Source organism: Coregonus lavaretus (genome assembly GCF_964263955.1).
Source record: "Coregonus lavaretus genome assembly, chromosome: 29".
NCBI classification, from domain to species: Eukaryota; Metazoa; Chordata; class Actinopteri; order Salmoniformes; family Salmonidae; genus Coregonus; species Coregonus lavaretus.
In genome coordinates this window covers 18,999,212-19,018,296 of record NC_140016.1, presented here as the reverse complement: position 1 = coordinate 19,018,296, position 19,085 = coordinate 18,999,212, and the positions used below count along the sequence as shown (strand labels likewise).

The 19,085-nt window shown below is 43.4% G+C and overlaps 1 pseudogene across 1 annotated transcript; it reads right to left on the bottom strand.

Annotated features, from left to right (window-relative positions):
* Nucleotides 1–3,138: 3,138 nt before the first annotated feature.
* On the bottom strand, nucleotides 3,139–18,271 carry LOC311105116 (dedicator of cytokinesis protein 2-like; annotated as a pseudogene). The gene is made up of 25 exons (XR_014615833.1): nucleotides 18,191–18,271; nucleotides 17,989–18,083; nucleotides 14,634–14,712; nucleotides 14,325–14,425; nucleotides 14,138–14,196; nucleotides 13,889–14,037; nucleotides 13,665–13,750; nucleotides 13,388–13,544; nucleotides 10,964–11,004; nucleotides 9,209–9,299; nucleotides 8,385–8,495; nucleotides 8,156–8,245; nucleotides 7,424–7,529; nucleotides 7,001–7,142; nucleotides 6,567–6,648; nucleotides 6,374–6,458; nucleotides 6,186–6,272; nucleotides 5,893–6,069; nucleotides 5,595–5,678; nucleotides 5,311–5,448; nucleotides 4,919–5,046; nucleotides 4,569–4,758; nucleotides 3,945–4,050; nucleotides 3,664–3,812; nucleotides 3,139–3,580 (listed from the first exon to the last, which is right to left on the bottom strand). The product of XR_014615833.1 is annotated as a dedicator of cytokinesis protein 2-like (transcript).
* Nucleotides 18,272–19,085: the final 814 nt, after the last annotated feature.

The window sequence follows — 19,085 nt, the reverse complement described above, 5'->3', positions numbered from 1 at the left end:
GTTCCTTGGTGTCCACATCACCAACGAACTATCATGGTCCAAACACACCAAGACAGTCGTGAAGAGGGCACGACAAAGCCTATTCCCCCTCAGGAGACTAAAAAGATTTGGCATGGGTCCTCAGATCCTCAAAAAATTCTACAGCTGCACCATCGAGAGCATCCTGACTGGTTGCATCACCGCCTGGTATGGCAACTGCTTGGCCTCTGACCGCAAGGCACTACAGAGGGTAGTGCGTACGGCCCAGTACATCACTGGGGCAAAGCTCCCTGCCATCCAGGACCTCTATACCAGGCGGTGTCAGAGGAAGGCCCTCAAAATTGTCAAAGACTCCAGTCACCCTAGTCATAGACTGTTCTCTCTGCTACCGCACGGCAAGCGGTACCGGAGTGCCAAGTCTAGGTCCAAAAGACTTCTCAACAGCTTCTACCCCCAAGCCATAAGACTCCTGAACAGCTAATCATGGCTACCCGGACTATTTGCACTGCCCCCCCACCCCATCCTTTTTACGCTGCTGCTACTCTGTTAAGTATTTATGCATAGTCACTTTAACTCTACCCACATGTACATATTACCTCAACTAGCCGGTGCCCCCGCACATTGACTATGCAACGGTACCCCCCTGTATATATAGCCTCCCTACTGTCACTTTATTCTATTGTATATATAGCCTCCCTACTGTCACTTTATTTTTTACTTCTGCTCTTTTTTTCTCAACACTTTTTTGTTGTTGTTTTATTCTTACTTTTTTGTTTAAAATAAATGCACTGTTGGTTAAGGGCTGTAAGTAAGCATTTCACTGTAATGTCTGCACCTGTTGTATTCGGCGCATGTGACCAATAAAATTTGATTTGATTTGATTTGAAGTGGAAAATATAAAGATCCAGTCCATAAAAAAAAAAATTGGAGGCCCCTTATGCTTCTGTGTTGTGATGCAAAAATTCTAGCAAAATGTATAGCGCATAGAATTAAAAAAGGTATTGTCGGATATTATTCATTCTAATCAGACAGGTTTTTTACATGGAAGATACATTGGAGATAATATAAGGCAAGTATTGGAAACAATAAACATTATGGAAAATCTGAGAAACCAGGCCTGCTATTCATAGCCGACCTCAAAAAGGCATTTGATAAAGTACGACTGGGGTTTATATATAAATGCTTGGAGCATTTCAATTTTGGTGAATCTCTTATAAAATGGGTCAAAATCATGTATAGTAACCCTAGGTGTAAAATAGTAAATAATGGCTATTTCTCAGAAAGTTTTAAACTGTCAAGAGGAGTGAAACAAGGTTGTCCACTATCGGCATATCTATTTATTGTGGCCATCGAGATGTTAGCTATTAAAATCAGATCCAACAATAATATCAGGGGATTAGAAATCCAGGGCTTAAAAACAAAGGTGTCATTGTACGCTGATGATTCATGTTTTCTTTTAAATCCACAACTAGAATCACTCCACAGCCTCATAGAGGATCTAGATACATTTTCTAACCTCTCTGGATTACAACCAAATGATGACAAATGTACTATATTACGTATTGGAATAGTGTTTATGAACTGATACGCAAAACGACACCGGATTCAAAACTTTGAATCTTTCAATTTAAATTATTATATAAAATTCTTGCTACCAATAGAATGTTATTTATATGGGGGATACAATCTTCCCAGCTCTGCAGATTTTGCTGCGAAGAGACAGAATCATTAGATCATTTGTTTTGGTACTGTCCATTTGTAGCTTGTTTTTGGACACAGGTCCAGGAATGGCTAAAGGATTGCAATATTTATCTGGAGCTAACCCTACAGATAGCACTACTGGGTGATCTGAAAAGTCATAGTCAATCGATCAATAACATAATAATACTATTAGCAAAAAAAAAAAATTTCATTTCACAATCTGTAGAAACAATGAGAATAGAAAGGTTCAGAACTTTTGTAAGACATCACAGTACAGTTGAAATATATATGGCAAAGAGAAATCCTATATGGATGGTGTTAAAAAATAGATGGGAGGTGTTGAATGGAATTGAAGGATGGGACTAATAACAACTAACAACAAACAATAACAAGATAACTAATAATGTCGGCACGCTGTGTCCATAATAAGTGTATGGGTTGTAGGTTGGGAGCTTTTGTGAAGGAGCACAGTTAGAAAGATATGGCATATAGAAGCAAACCGGATGGACATCATGAAAATGATTGGAGAGGTTGAGACTAGAAGAAGTTCAGGAGAAAGAACAAACAAAATGTAATTATTGTAAAATTGACTGTGTCCATAAAATGTAGATAGTGGGTATGGGCTGGAAGTAGAGGCCTAGGCGTTGTTGTTCACTAGTTTACTCCAAGTGGGGAAAGGGTGGCAGGGTTGGAAAGTAATAAAGGGGAATATATATACATGTGTATGTATGTATGCATGTATGTATGTATGTATGTATGTATGTATGTATGTATGTATGTATGTATGTATATATATATATATATATATATATAAAACATGGGGGATTGGAAGTGATGCAGACAATTACATTGATGGAAGTTACAATCTATCTGCAATATTAAGCTGATCTACCCCCCCCCCCCCCCCCCCCCCCCCCCCCCCCAAAAAAATAAAAAAATAAAAAAACATTTCACTGCATTGTTAGGAGCTAGTAACATCAGCATTTCACTGCATTGTTAGGAGCTAGGGAAAACAAGCATTTCACTGCATTGTCAGGAGCTAGTAACATCAGCATTTCACTGCATTGTCAGGAGCTAGTAACATCAGCATTTCACTGCATTGTTAGGAGCTAGTAACATCAGCATTTCACTGCACTGCTACAACACCTGCTAAACTGTGTATGTCACCAATACATTTTGATTTGTAAGAAATTAAAATTGTTCTGGATTTTATCCTGGTTATGTACGTCATTTACATGAGATTCATATTGATTTATTGAACAGATATACCGCTCCATAATATTGTAATGGCTTCTGTTTCCGTTTTAACTATTTATTGAAATAAAGCCATGATCTGTTGGCTCTTAATGAGAGTGCTTAGGGACCTCATCCATATTCTCAATTAGTTCATCCATTATGTTCTGAGAGTCGCATTAAACTTAACAGGATGTGCTTTGAAAAAAGACCCTGTCAAACATTGGATGGAAATTGCTTTGGATATCTTTTTATTCATTGTTTCAAGTTGAATAAAATTTGAACGCTTGCGAACGCCACTCAATATATAAAAGGCCAGTCAATGAAAATGTTTTTTATTGATTAAAGATGTGAGAGCAGAAGCGTGAAAGCATGCTATGCAGAATTTCTTCAGAGATCAAGTCTGTGTCTCTTCCTCTATGTGTGTGTGCTAGTGTGAGCACAAACAAGTCTTTAAAACCTGACAAAAAAGCTGATCAGATAGCTCTTTCCAAAGAGGAGTTTCTAGCAGGGCAATAGCCCCTTGTGTTAACTGGCATTCAAAGCAGAGCAGGTTAAAAGGCACTAAGGGTACATCATGTGTGTTGGATGGCTGTTAGAAATGACTGGCTTTCTTGTTGCCTGGGTCAGTAGACGACTTGTTGTTCTGTTGCTCTGATTTGTTGCTCTGTTGGAACAAAGACAACCATACATCTAGATTAAACACACAATTTACCTAAGTGTTGTTGAGTGTGGTGTGTGTGTGTGTACCTTGGCCCCGAACAGCAGGTTGATGACTCCTTTGGAACGTCTGTCAGGGGTACGGTCACCAGGAAGACACACAGACATGCTCTTACTGTCCCTCCTGGACCGGGCTGACTCCGCCTCCTCACTACCATTGGCCACGGACAGAGACAGACCTGTGAACAGGGAGGGTGTGTGTGTGTGAGAGGGAGTGTGCGTATGTGCATGCGTGTGTGTGTGTGTGCATGGGTGAGTATGTATGTGCGTGTGCGTGTGCTCATGCATGTGCATTAGTTTGTGCGTGTTACCTGTAATAGCAGGCAGAGACCTGGAGTTGGCGTTGGTGAGAGAGTCGTTTCCCTGACAGGGTTCAGACAGGTTGGTGTCACTGCGGAACTCCTGCTTCTTGGACAGCTAGAGGGAGACAGAGAAGAGAGAGCAGGGATACTCACTGATACTGACATAAAGCAGGAGTCTATGGCTATGTCCAAATACTCTTCCATGGCCTCTCTCTCTCTCTCTCTCTCTCTCTCTCTCTCTCTCTCTCTCTCTCTCTCTCTCTCTCTCTCTCTCTCTCTCTCTCTCTCTCTCTCTCTCTCTCTCTCTCTCCTCTCTCTCTCTCTCTCTCTCTCTCTCTCTCTCTCTCTCTCTCTCTCTCTCTCTCTTCTCTCTCTCTCTCTCTCTCTCTCTCTCTCTCTCTCTCTCTCTCTCTCTCTCTGCATGACATAACAACATACATATTGCCAAAGCTAATTTTGGATATTTACAATATTAACATCATTAAAATAATTATTATCGATATTGGCAACGGGACAACAGTAACAATAATAACAAAGGGTCAAAATAACCACTGAACAATAACAATATAGAGGACATGTGCAGCTATCTCTCTCTCTCTCTCTCTCTCCCTGCTCTCTCTCCATCTCTCTCACCCGTTTGCTGTCCAGCGTGTTGGTCCTGTCTCTCTCCTCTGGGATGAAGATCATGCTGCTCCTCTTCCTCTTCTTCTTGGACTTCCTGAGTTTCACCTCCCCCTCGGCCCCTCCCTCATCCCCCATGCTCCCACTCCCACTGGAGCTCTGCAGGGTGGGGGTCCGGGGGGCCACCGTGTCAGGGAGACCACTGGGGAGGGAGGTGAGGGGAATGGGAGTGAGAGAGAGGCGAGGGTAAGGTGTTTGTGTATATGGTTTTGTGTTTGCATCCATCTGTGTGGGTTTGCATCTGAGTGTGTGCGTACGTGCGTCCGTGCGTTCATGTGCGTGTGCCTGTGTGTGTGTGTTACCTGTCTGGGTAAGGTTTGGTGGGGGTCCCACACTCAGACCCCTGGAGGGAGCAGATGGAGATGACAGACTGACGGAAGGAGCGAAGGACAGAGCGCGGACGAGTTGACTTCCTCTCATCCATATCCGGCTGAGAACGAGGGATGACGAAAAGGAAAATAGAGAGATGGAGAAAAGGAGTCAAAAGATCAAAGGTGACGTTGGATGAAAAAGAGAGCTTTTCACAAACAGGAGTTAAGCTTTGGCATGGCCAGTATCATTCCTAAAGCTCTTTTCATAAAATATTTTTGAAGACAGAAATTCTCCTCTGCCCCAGATACCAGGCAGTTCCCGGCATCTAGCCTTTATGTCCTCACGCAGACACTCTCCTTTTCTCTCCCTCTCTTTCTCTTACCAGCTCCCTCACTCCGTATTCCTTCTCCACCTTCTTCCTCATGTGTTTGAAGCACTCCTCCATGCGCTCGTGGAAAGGTCGTAGGTCATCTGTCACTCTCTTCCCATGTAGAGAGATCCCTCCCCCCAGCAACGGGATCTGCAAGAGAGGTAAACGATCAAAATAATGTGTGTGTATGTGTGTTGGCGTGCATATGTGCGTGTGCATGTGTGTGTGTGCATGTGTGTGTGTGTGCCTGTGTTTCTGTACGGTATGTGAGTGTGTATTGTGTGTGTGTACAGTACCTGCCATGCGATGAGGTCTTTGAGGCGATCCAGCTTATCTCTGTCCTCTGGGTGTTGCAGGTTGTACTCCTCAGTGAAGAAGGCCTGGGGAGAGAAGCAATATCATTGAAATATGCTGCTCTTTCATATATTAAACAATCCTGGGTGGCGAGAGGAAGAAGACAAATGTATGTTCTTCACAAAACATCCAGTTTATTACTCAGTATATTCTATATATATTCTAGCCTGTACCAAACACACAGAATACTGTAATGCAATGTATGTGTTGGGCAGGAGTAAGGGGAGGATGAACTCTGACCTTCTCGTACTTGGCGAAGCCCCCCATGACAGCGGGGTCCACGATGCCGTTGAGCAGCATGGAGAGGGGGTTGATGGGAAGGGCGTCATCGGCCTGGTATTGATTGACCATGGTGAGAATCTTGTCGTTTGTGCTCTCCATGGTCTCTATGGCATTCTCCAGAGGACTGATAGTGGTCTGAGAGAGAGAGAGAGAGAGAGAGAGAGAGAGAGAGAGAGAGAGGTATAAGAATAACGTATAGTATAAGATAAAGATAGCAAAAAAAGGGACAAAAAGACAGACAGACAGCTTACATGTTTCATGTCTGTGGCCTCAAACCAGCGCAGGATCCCAGGGAGTTTGTACACTGTGGTGAACGTGGTGCGCTCAATCCACATTGACTAGGAGAGCGGGAGAGAGAGATTTAGATTGTTGCCATTGTTTTATATGGAAATTAATGCTCTATGATCATAGATATGTCCTCAGTCAGTCAGACACTCACTACAAACTCATTGTTGGGGTCCACTGGTCCTCTCCTCACTGGTCTGGAGTAGTGGAAACGCTGCACATAGTTGGACTTGTAGAAGCTACAATACAGAAAGAGGGGGTTAAAACTGTACATTTCTTCTGTTTACGTTGTCTATTTTTAAAGCAAATGTCATTCGTATGAGAGGGAGACAGGCAGAGGGACTGACTTGTTGATCTGGTCAGGGACAGGTTTGTTCTTCAGGTGAGGTGGGATCTCCAGGACAGGCTGGACAGTGAAACACTGGATGTCTGAGACACCCCGGTCAGGGAACGCAACATGACCACAACACAAACATGATGAAGAGAAATGTGTGTGTGTGTGTGTGTGTAGGTGTGTGTGAGTGTGTGTGTGTAGGTGTGTTTGTGTGTGTGTGTGTGTGTGTGTGTGTGTGTGAGTTTGTGTGTGTGTGTGTGTGTGTGTGTATGTGTGTGTGTAGGTGTGTGTATACCAGGGTTGGGGTCAATTCCAATTCAAATTCCAAAGGTTACTGACTGAAAAGCATTGAAGAGAATTTGACTTTCAGTGTATGTCCTGAATTGACTGGAATTGAAATGTATTTGACTCCAATCCTGGTGTATACAGTGTAAAGTATGAGGATACACTGCAGAGGGGAGAGTCTGACGTCGTCTCCAGGCATGGTGGTGATATTGAGACGGACAGCGATAGGGAACTGACTCATCAGCTGGTTCTGAAAGTCTTCTCTACGCTCGTACTCCTTCCCCCGGTGGATAAACACCTTGTTCTGAGGTTAATCACAGGTTATAGATGGTCATAAAGGGATCATTAACGCTCATAAGCGCCTTGTTTGATCAGACCTATAGACACTCATGAATGGGGTTATTAACACTCATAAACACGACATAAGAGGTCATTATTTTCATATGATTTTGATATTGCTTCCTCTTGGGAATTGACAGCCTCTGTTGCTAATTTCACAAGTATAATAAACCATTATCATGTAAATATGGGCTAAACTGAGACATTGAGAAGGTTAAGCTAGGTTATGCAGAAGGTTGGACCGACCCTGAGGAAGGGAGGGTAACCCTGTCCATAGTATCCCACTGCAAAGTAGTCTGGCTTGGGCCTCAGGATCTTCATAATGTTTCTCATAGAACTTAGCCTGCTGCTTCTACAGACAGACAGACAGACAGACAGAGAGAGCGAGAGAGAGAGAGAGAGAGAGAGAGAGAGAGAGACAGACAGACAGAGAGGGTGGGAGAGATATGATATGATAATGCCTTCTGTACAGCTACAGACACCTTGTCAGTCAGAGAAATGACATGCTCAGCAAAGACTTGTTTTTCTAGGGTGAAATATGGGAGAAAAGATAAAAGTACAATCCAAGGGCAGAATCTATTTATTGCACAACGACAAAATTCAGAGGAGCAGAGAGGACTGTCTCCTATGAAGAGATACTGTATATGCACATTTTATTTGAGTGAAGTGAGACTTGGGAGGCGAGAGAAGAGAAGCATGAGGAGAGGAGAGAGGAGAGGAGAGGAGAGGAGAGGAGAGGAGAGAGAGGAGAGGAGAGGAGAGGAGAGGAGAGGGAGAGGAAGGGAGAGGAGAGGAGGAGAGAGAGAGAGGAGAGGAGAGGAGGGGAGAGGAGAGGAGAAAGTGAGAGGAGTAGAGGAACGTTTTTAGGGTCCTGTGAATAGTGATAGAATTGAAGGACAAACGCTGATAAAGGCAGCTTGCTGACAAAACGTATTCATGTGCGGAATAGGACAGGACAGTGTGTTGTGTGTGTCTTACCAGACTCTGGCTGAGCAGCTCGTAGTCAAATACTTCCATCTCATACTGGTCAGCCAACTCCTTACACAGAGTGATGGCTTCCTCCCACATCTACACAACACAGCGAGATGAAAGATTACCAATATAGACACGGAGAGAAGATACAAGATAGACAAGATAACCAACTACAACACATCTATACAGACACTATACAGAATCAAGATGGTGACCTCTGCTCCATTTAGCTGACCTTGCCCTTGTCGAAGTCTCCGATGATGATGTCATAGAGCGTCTCCTTCAGCTGACGCTGGGTCTGACAGCTACGCACCTCAAACTGGGGACTGCACTGGTCGTCTGACCACTGGGGTAGAGGAGGGAGAGGAAGGGAGGGACAGGGAAGGACGGTGGGACGGAGAGGGAGGGGGAGAGACAGGCAAGAGGGAAGGGAGAGAGAGAGAGAGAGAGAGAGAGAGAGAGAGAGAGAGAGAGAGAGAGAGAGAGAGAGAGAGAGAGAGAGGGCATAGATTAAACAATCAGAGTGACAAGACAGATTAAACAATCAGAGAGACAGGCTATAAACAGGATTGTGAAGGCTACAAGCTATAGGTTATAGGATATAGGCTAAACTCTATAGGAGAGACTGCATGTGTGTGAGAGATGAAATGGTGTGAACTACAGTGATGTCAATGAAGAACAACCGTACAGAGAAGATGTAAGAAACCACTGGAGAGAATAAACTCTATGAAAGACTGAGAAGTCTACTTATTCTGTTCCAGTGGGCCAATAAGCACCCCATAAAAGAGATGGATGAGAGAGAGAGAGGTCAGACACATACTCTCACTATATCAATCACCATAGTTACCCATCCACGGAGACCAAAGCCCTGTCATAAAGTCACCCTGAAAACTTAATCAGATGGATTAATGCTATTGGCCAGTGCCACGGGAACCAGTTATCAACCAATAAAAACCCCTCGCTCTCATCTCACACTGTGTCAGGGCTACACTGAATCCACCAGTAAATGCCTCTCTCTCGTTGTGAATGCCAATGTCAATGTGTGTGTGTGTGTGTCACCTTAAGCAGGCGAGAGTGAAGCAGCAGGGTGTATGCAGCCTCTGTGTAGTTTTCCACATCCAAGTGAAGGTCTCTCAGCTTATATAGGTATCTGTAACACACACACGCATGCACACGCACACCCACACACAAACCCACACACACACACACAAGTTAATACACATCACACTGTAATGTCTACCACTGTCCACTAGATGTCTCTTTTGCCTAATCAACTCAGTGAGCAGTCCAACATGCTGTGGAACACGTAGCCAATCTATTGTGATTGCATGACCTATACACCAACCATCAACCACAGAGAACTAACAAACAGCTGAACCGACATTCCAACGGTTCTATAATTTACACTGTCTGTCTCTGAATAATGGATAGTGTATGTCATCCTGATGACGTTTTTATAGCGTGGCAAAGCTTTGTGTTTGTCTCACACTGATGTGAACACTGTGTAACACACAGCAGAACGCATGGAAGTTTAATGTGCCTTGAGGGCTAAAACACATCAGACTGCTGTCGCTATGCAGCTGCCTCAACCCTAGGTCTCTCGTTTACCTTCTCCTCTCTTTCTAATCCTCTTTCAATTTCTCTTCCTCTTTCGATTTATCTTCCTCTTTTAGTTATTTCTGCCTCTCTCTCTCTCTCTCTCTCTGTCACGATCGTCGTAAGAAGTGGACCAAGGTGCAGCGTGATATGCGTACATCTTTTAATGAGTACTTTATAACCATAACAAAACGATACGTGAAGTCTTAAGGTTAACAAACACAAACCTCTCCGGAACAAGATCCCACAAATGACAAGTGCAAAACAGGCTGCCTAAGTATGGCTCCCAATCAGAGACAACAAGCCACAGCTGCCTCTGATTGGGAACCACCCCGGCCAACATAGAAACAAATGAACTAGAACATGAACATAGAACACTAAACATAGAAACTAACACCCTGGCTCAACATATAAGAGTCCCCAGAGCCAGGGCGTGACACTCTCTCTCTCTCTCTCTCTCTCTGCCTGTTATTTCTAAACAATTTCCTATCGCTGTCACTCATTTTCAGCAGAACATTGCTCAATTTTTTGGATTGTGTCAAATGTGAGACTTGAAGGGTTTTCAACATTCTAGGTTTCCAATAGAGAAAAACAGTGTATCTTTCACTTGTCTTAGTTTCTTCCTCCATCTTTTTATTCCACTCTTCCTTTTGGATTACACCTTGCTCTCTATCTCCTCGTCTTCTTCATTGTTTGACTCACCTTCTGTATTTCTCTGCCCTTCACTTTCTCTCAACCTCTCCCCTCACTCCCTTTCACCATCCCTCCCTCCCTTTCTTTCTCTCTCTCACTCTATTTCCCTCTCGCTCCCTCCCTCTCTATCCCTTCCTCTTCATCCCTCTCTCTCTCCTAAAATGAGTGCACATGTTACTGTTAGTGGAGGGCTTGATCCTCTGGATTTGGACATTAATTCAGCAGGATTGAGATAATCCCTTGTCAGATTATATATATACACACACACACACACACACACACACACACACACACACACACACACACACACACACACACACACACACATACATACAAGGTCACATTCTCACACTCACCCACTGAGTAATACACAGTTAAACCAGTGCACGTAGCCTACCCCAGTCCCACAGCACATATACAGAAACCCACTATAGACAAACTATGTAATGTATTGGATATTGTGTAACTAGTTATGAAACATTTTGACAATTTAAATAACACGTTATTGTTGCATAAAGTGTTCACCTGATGTACATCCCTTCACGGTTGATGTCCTTGTAGAAATTCTGCAATGCAACAGAGAGAAGTGTGAGACGTTGCTTGTTAGTGTGGATGTGTGTTGGGGGGATAAACTTCAGAGAGGGTGTGTGTGTTTGTGTGTGTGTGTGCCAGTGCAGCACAAATTCCCTGTTTAATGAAGTTTAATGACATCTTAAGAGAGCAGACGAGTGTGACGACCCGAAGTAACCCTGTCTCATCACCAGCACACACACACACACACACAAACCCGCACCTGCACACACACCACAGCTCTTCTCCGGTGCTCACCCACTGAGAAAAACACTCAAGGCAGAACACACACATGTCAAGCCCACGTCACCATCTAACACACTCCAATAATCTCCACATCCGACTAGTGTTTGAAGAACTATTAAAAATATAAAACTCTGAAAGATCATGAATAATTTAGAGTCAGTAACAGAAGCTGATGCGTGCAGCTAGCATACATATATTATATATACAAAAGTATGTGGACACCCGTTCAAATTAGTGAATTTGGCTATTTCAGCCACACCCGTTGTTTACAGGTGTATAAATTCAAGCACACAGCCATGCAATCTCCATAGACAAACATTGGCAGTAGAATGGCCTTACTGAAGAGCTCAGAGACTTTCAACGTGGCACCATCATAGGATGCCACCTTTCCAACAAGTCAGTTCCTCAAATTTCTTTCTTGCTAGAGCTGCCCCGGTCATCTGTAAGTGCTGTTATTGTGAAGTGGAAATGTCTAGGAGCAACAACGGCTCAACCACGAAGTTGTAGGCCACACAAGCTCACAGAACGGGACCGCGAGTGCTGAAGCACATACCGGGTAAAAACCGTCTGTCCTCGGTTCCAGCACTCCAGTTCCAAACTGCCTCTGGAAGCAAAGTCAGTACAAGAACTGTTCGTCAGGAGCTTCATGAAATGGGTTTCCATGGCTGAGCAGCCACACACAAGCCTAAGGTCACCATGTGCAATGCCAAGCGTCGGCTGGAGTGGTGTAAAGCTCACCTCCATTGGACTCTGGAGTAGTGGAAACACGTTCTCTGGAGTGATGAATCATGCTTCACCATCTGGCAGTCCGACAGACGAATCTGGGTATGGCCGATGCCAGGAGAATACTACCTGCCCCAATGCATAGTGCCAACTGTAAAGTTTGGTGGAGGAGGAATAATGGTCTGGGGCTATTTTTCATGGTTTGGGCTAGGCCCCTTAGTTCCAGTGAAGGGAAATCTTAACGCTACAGCATACAATGACATTCTAGATGATTCTGTGCTTCCAACTTTGTGGCAACAGTTTGGGGAAGGGGTTGAGCCCTGACCTCAACCCCATCGAACACATTTGCAATTAATTGGAACGCCGACTGCGAGCCAGGCCTAATCGCCCAACATCAGTGCCCGACCTCACTAATGCTCTTGTGGCTGAATAGAAGCAAGTCCCCACAGCAATGTTCCAACATCTAGTGGAAAGCCTTCCCAGAAGAGTGGAGGCTGTTATAGCAGCAAAGGGGGGACCAGCTCCATATGAATGCCCATGATTTTGGAATGAGATGTTCGACAAGCAGGTGTCCACATACTTTTGGTCATGTAGTGTATCTGAGTCTTCCAGATGCATCCATGGGAGCTGTGTGTTAGCTATAGCAACGCTAATGTTAGTTTGCCTGAGGTAAGGATGATTAGCTTGCATATTGCATAGCATTCTAATGTTAGTTAGTCTGAGGCAAGGATGATTAGCTTGCATATTGCATAGCATGCTAATGTCAATTAGCCTGAGGTAAGGGTGTTTAGCTTCCCAAACAGCATGTAATGAAGGAAATGGCTAATGTTTAGCCATAGTGGTGCTGGATAACCCTGGATAACCCTGCTATACATCTGTGTTACTGACAGACAGACAGACAGCCCTGTGTGACTGCCATAGAGTCACAGTATAATACAATAACACAACGACAGGCTGGTACTGCCTCTGAGACTCCTCTCATCTTTTATTGATCTGTGATATTCTATCTATTCTAACAGAATATATGCTTCAGATGCTGTTACTGAATGTTTTAATTTAGTTTTTAATTTATTCATGTGTTCAGAGTGTATTTGGAAGTGTTACAATTGATTGGATGTTATATAGCGGCTGGTAATGCCATGTTAATGACCATATGGCGGGCACAGTTGATTGAAATGGCATGATCGACAGATTGGTTTCATGTTGGGGAGAAGGGTGTGATTGTGTGTTGAAAGTGACTGTGGGTGATGTGATTTTGACATGGGACAGGCTCATGACAACACATGAAACGTAAAGGTGTCAGTACTGCAGTTGACGCAACAACATGCAAATAGCTTCAAAACCAGAAATGCAGATAAAAGCTAGAACATTCCGCCCACCGTGGTTCTTCCTGTAGTGGGTGGGGCTTACCAGGAGATTGACAGTACAGCTCATGCGGTTGTTGCGGCTGTCGTCGCTCATCACTGTGCGGTAGTCAAGGAGACGCACCAGTAGTCCCTTCACCAAGGTAACGAAGTGCTCGACCTCTGGCCTCAACAAGGGATGCGCCACAGCACACTCCAACAGACTGACACACGCACACAAACACACACACACACACACACACGTAAGTAAGTGAATGGGTGGTTGATTGCGTGGTAGATCACAGATATTGACTGTGATATTGATATTGATTGAAGGGACCCACATGGTTTCCAGTAGCTCCATGTATCTCTCATCTCCTCCTCCTCCCTCCACCTCATGATCCAGCTTCAGAATGATCTCATTCTCAAACTACAGACACACAGAACAGAGAGAATGGGTAAGCCTCTCGGAAGTTGTAGAAGTGATTCCTTTCACATTGTGTGTGTGCGTGTGTGCTCCCGTGTGTGTGTGTGAGTGTGCAAGGGAGTGTGTGTGTCACTGTCACACCTTGTGGAAGTGTGTGGAGAGTGTGTGTTCACACTGCATCATGTCGAAGAAGATGGGGATGGTGGCTCGTCTCAGCTCTTCCTCAGGAATCAGAGTCATCTCCAGGATAGGACCCACCATCCCAGGGATAAAACAGATCTTATTCCCACCTGCACACACACACACACACAAACACAGACGCACAAGAATCAGTCTCAGAGTCTAAAACACACACATACCATACATATATTCGCACACACACACTCTTACCCAGTTTGTACCACATGTCCCGTATGGCAAAACCAATGAGTCTCCTCATGTCTCCATACCTGAAGATGAAATCAGCTTTGTTTTAGGACAGGAGCTAATACAACACCCTAACATTGATTATGGAAATACTGTGGCTCATTAATATTGGCAGAGAGAAACAAAATAAAAATATGTTTATTTAATTCACTTTGCCAGGATCTTGTTCCTCTTGGTTGAGGAGAAGTGCTGGAGCTGCAATGACTCTTGGGTAATGAATGCAACAGCCAAATGGAAGTAATTATTCCATAGCTACAGACAAAGAGGGAAGAGGAAACAAAATAATCAGAACCTGTGGGATAAATAATGAATTTCTGATAGGGTGAGTGAGAGGGAGAGAGAATGAATATTACTTACATCAGTGACACACAGAGAGAGACTGAAACACCTGCATGCATGCGCGCACACACACACACACACACACACACACACACACTAAAAGACACACACACACACTGACCTGCACTTCAAAGTCGTTGTTGTTGAGGAACTTGAGGTTCATGGTGTCAGCGTAGGTGTTGATTGCTCTGAGGAACACCCTGACAGAAACACAATATACAGTCTGTTAGATAGATGACATCAGGAGATCAATGTCTACCTAATATATATCAATGGTGATATTGACGTGATATGATTTCAATATTAATATGAACTCAATATTAATATGGTATCTATATTCATGCCATCTGATATATATATATATATATATATATATATATATATATATATATATATATATATATATATCAGTGGGAATATTAAACATTAAGATTAATGTTAATGATTTCAATAGGAATACAATATTGACACAGTATCCCTACATCCACATAGCTTCATCTAATAATAAATGATGAATTGTTATTCAATTAAATACAATTATTATGGTAAGAGGCTTTAAAAGTTAACCAGATTCAACTTAATTAAAGTAAAGTTTCAAAAGTTCAAGTTAACTAGCCAACTCTTTTCCCATACCTCTCTTTCTAGTGCTATCTATCTTTCTCATTCTGTAAGAGACCTCATTGCTCCCTCCAACATCCTCTCTAACTTTGCTCTCTAGGAAACATTACCTGTTTATCTTCCCCTAACCCACTCCTCCTTATCTTCCTCTCTCTCTTCCTCTCTCTCATCTCTCGCTATCTATCTTCCCTTTTTCTCTCTCTCTGCACTGTGCTATCTGACATATCCTTGGCCTGTGTAACTCTACACTACAGTTGCTACTCTACACTGTAACTCTACACCACAGCTGCTACTCTACACTGTAACTCTACACTACAGTTGCTACTCTACACAGTAACTCTACACTACAGTTGCTACTCTACACAGTAACTCTACACTACAGTTGCTACTCTACACAGTAACTCTACACTACAGTTGCTACTCTACACAGTAACTCTACACTACAGTTGCTACTCTACACTGTAACTCTACACTACAGCTGCTACTCTACACTGTAACTCTACACTAAAGTTGCTACTCTACAATATAACTACACCACAGCTGCTACTCTACACTGTAACTCTACACTACAGTTGCTACTCTACACAGTAACTCTACACTACAGTTGCTACTCTACACAGTAACTCTACACTACAGTTGCTACTCTACACTGTAACTCTACACTACAGCTGCTACTCTACACTGTAACTCTACACTAAAGTTGCTACTCTACAATATAACTACACTACAGCTGCTAGTCTACACTGTAACTCTACACTACAGCTGCTACTCTACACTGTAACTCTACACTAAAGTTGCTACTCTACAATATAACTACACTACAGCTGCTAGTCTACACTGTAACTCTACACTACAGCTGCTACTCTACACTGTAACTCTACACTAAAGTTGCTACTCTACAATATAACTACACTACAGCTGCTAGTCTACACTGTAACTCTACACTACAGCTGCTACTCTACACTGTAACTCTACACTAAAGTTGCTACTCTACAATATAACTACACTACAGCTGCTAGTCTACACTGTAACTCTACACTACAGCTGCTAGTCTACACTGTAACTCTACACTAAAGTTGCTACTCTACAATATAACTACACTACAGCTGCTAGTCTACACTGTAACTCTACACTACAGCTGCTACTCTACACTGTAACTCTACACTAAAGTTGCTACTCTACAATATAACTACACTACAGCTGCTAGTCTACACTGTAACTCTACACTACAGCTGCTACTCTACACTGTAACTCTACACTAAAGTTGCTACTCTACAATATAACTACACTACAGCTGCTAGTCTACACTGTAACTCTACACTACAGTTGCTACTCTACACTGTAACTCTACACTAAAGTTGCTACTCTACAATATAACTACACTACAGCTGCTAGTCTACACTGTAACTCTACACTACAGCTGCTAGTCTACACTGTAACTCTACACTACAGCTGCTAGTCTATACTGTAACTCTACACTAAAGTTGCTACTCTACAATATAACTACACTACAGCTGCTAGTCTACACTGTAACTCTACACTACAGCTGCTACTCTACACTGTAACTCTACACTAAAGTTGCTACTCTACAATATAACTACACTACAGCTGCTAGTCTACACTGTAACTCTACACTACAGCTGCTACTCTACACTGTAACTCTACACTAAAGTTGCTACTCTACAATATAACTACACTACAGCTGCTAGTCTACACTGTAACTCTACACTACAGCTGCTAGTCTACACTGTAACTCTACACTAAAGTTGCTACTCTACAATATAACTACACTACAGCTGCTAGTCTACACTGTAACTCTACACTACAGCTGCTACTCTACACTGTAACTCTACACTAAAGTTGCTACTCTACAATATAACTACACTACAGCTGCTAGTCTACACTGTAACTCTACACTACAGCTGCTACTCTACACTGTAACTCTACACTAAAGTTGCTACTCTACAATATAACTACACTACAGCTGCTAGTCTACACTGTAACTCTACACTACAGCTGCTACTCTACACTGTAACTCTACACTAAAGTTGCTACTCTACAATATAACTACACTACAGCTGCTAGTCTACACTGTAACTCTACACTACAGTTGCTACTCTACACAGTAACTCTACACTACAGCTGCTACTCTACAATATAACTACACTACAGCTGCTAGTCTACACTGTAACTCTACACTACAGTTGCTACTCTACACTGTAACTCTACACTACAGTTGCTACTCTACACTGTAACTCTACACTACAGCTGCTAGTCTACACTGTAACTCTACACTACAGCTGCTAGTCTACACTGTAACTCTACACTACAGCTGCTAGTCTACACTGTAACTCTACACTACAGTTGCTACTCTACACTGTAACTCTACACTACAGCTGCTAGTCTACACTGTAACTCTACACTACAGCTGCTAGTCTACACTGTAACTCTACACTAAAGTTGCTACTCTACAATATAACTACACTACAGCTGCTACTCTACACTGTAACTCTACACTACAGCTGCTAGTCTACACTGTAACTCTACACTAAAGTTGCTACTCTACAATATAACTACACTACAGCTGCTACTCTACACTGTAACTCTACACTACAGCTGCTACTCTACACTGTAACTCTACACTACAGTTGCTACTCTACACTGTAACTCTACACTACAGCTGCTAGTCTACACTGTCTGTCCAGTCTCTGTTCTGCACCATAACACTGTTACCATCATCAGAGATGAGTCGGCTACATTCAAGTTTGAAGTTTACAGTCATCCAGTGTGTGTGTGTGTGTGTGTGTGTGTGTGTGTGTGTGTGTGTGTGTGTGTGTGCACGCGTGTGTGTGCAGTACCTGTTCTGCACCATGATCATAGCCATCCAGTCAGAGGGATAGACGTGCTTCCCAATCAGATCCTTAAAAAGTAGGAATGTCTCCATCAGAAAGTCCTGCAACACAGAGAGTCTATGAGTGTGTGCATGTGCACGTGCTTCTCTGTGTGTGAGGTGTGTGTGTGTGTGTGTGTGTGTGTGTGTGTGTGTGTGTGACGGCTCACCACTAGGTCAGTGGTGCCTGAGAAGGTTTCTAGGTAGCTGGAGTAGTGGCTGTCATCCATCTGACTCAGAATGGCCGTCATACAGGCCACCACCCTGGACTGAGAGAGAGAGAGAGAGAGAAGAGAGAGAAGAGAGAGAAGAGAGAGAGAAGAGAGAGAAGAGAGAGAAGAGAGAGAGAGGTCTAACATGAATTAAGAAGGGTCTTGCTGTGATGAGGCAGCACATAATGGGTTAAAGTCTCAACACCACAATCACATCAGAGAGAGGACAGTACAACCTTTCTGATCATCCCTCAATCACAATCATTTATCACTCCCTCTCTCGCTCTTTTCGTCACCTCTGCTCCTCACATGTTCATCTTTCTCTCCCCCTTTTTTTTTCTCTATGTCACTCTACCATCCCTCTCTCTCTCTCTCTCTCTCTCTCTGAGACAGAGTGAGAGAGGATGAGGAGTGATAGATGAGAGAGGGGGAGAAAAGGAGTGAGAGATTAGCGGGGGAGAGGAAGGGAGTGATAGATGAGAAAGGGGGAGGAAGGGAGTGATAGATGAGAGAGGGGAGGAAGGGAGTGATAGATGAGAAAGGGGGAGGAAGGGAGTGATAGATGAGAAAGGGGGAGGAAGGGAGTGATAGATGAGAAAGGGGAAAGAAGGGAGTGATAGATGAGAAAGGGGGAGGAAGGGAGTGATAGATGAGAAAGGGGGAGGAAGGGAGTGATAGATTAGAGGGGAAGGAAGGGAGTGATAGATGATGGATGGATATTTGCAGACGAAGAGATGAGCATCATCATTCATGTGTCTGTTGGAGTTTGGGGCTGATAAAAATGGGAATGTGTTTTCACTCACTCCCCGACACTTGAAATGTGGTCTGTTGGTTGCTAAGTCATGCACACTAA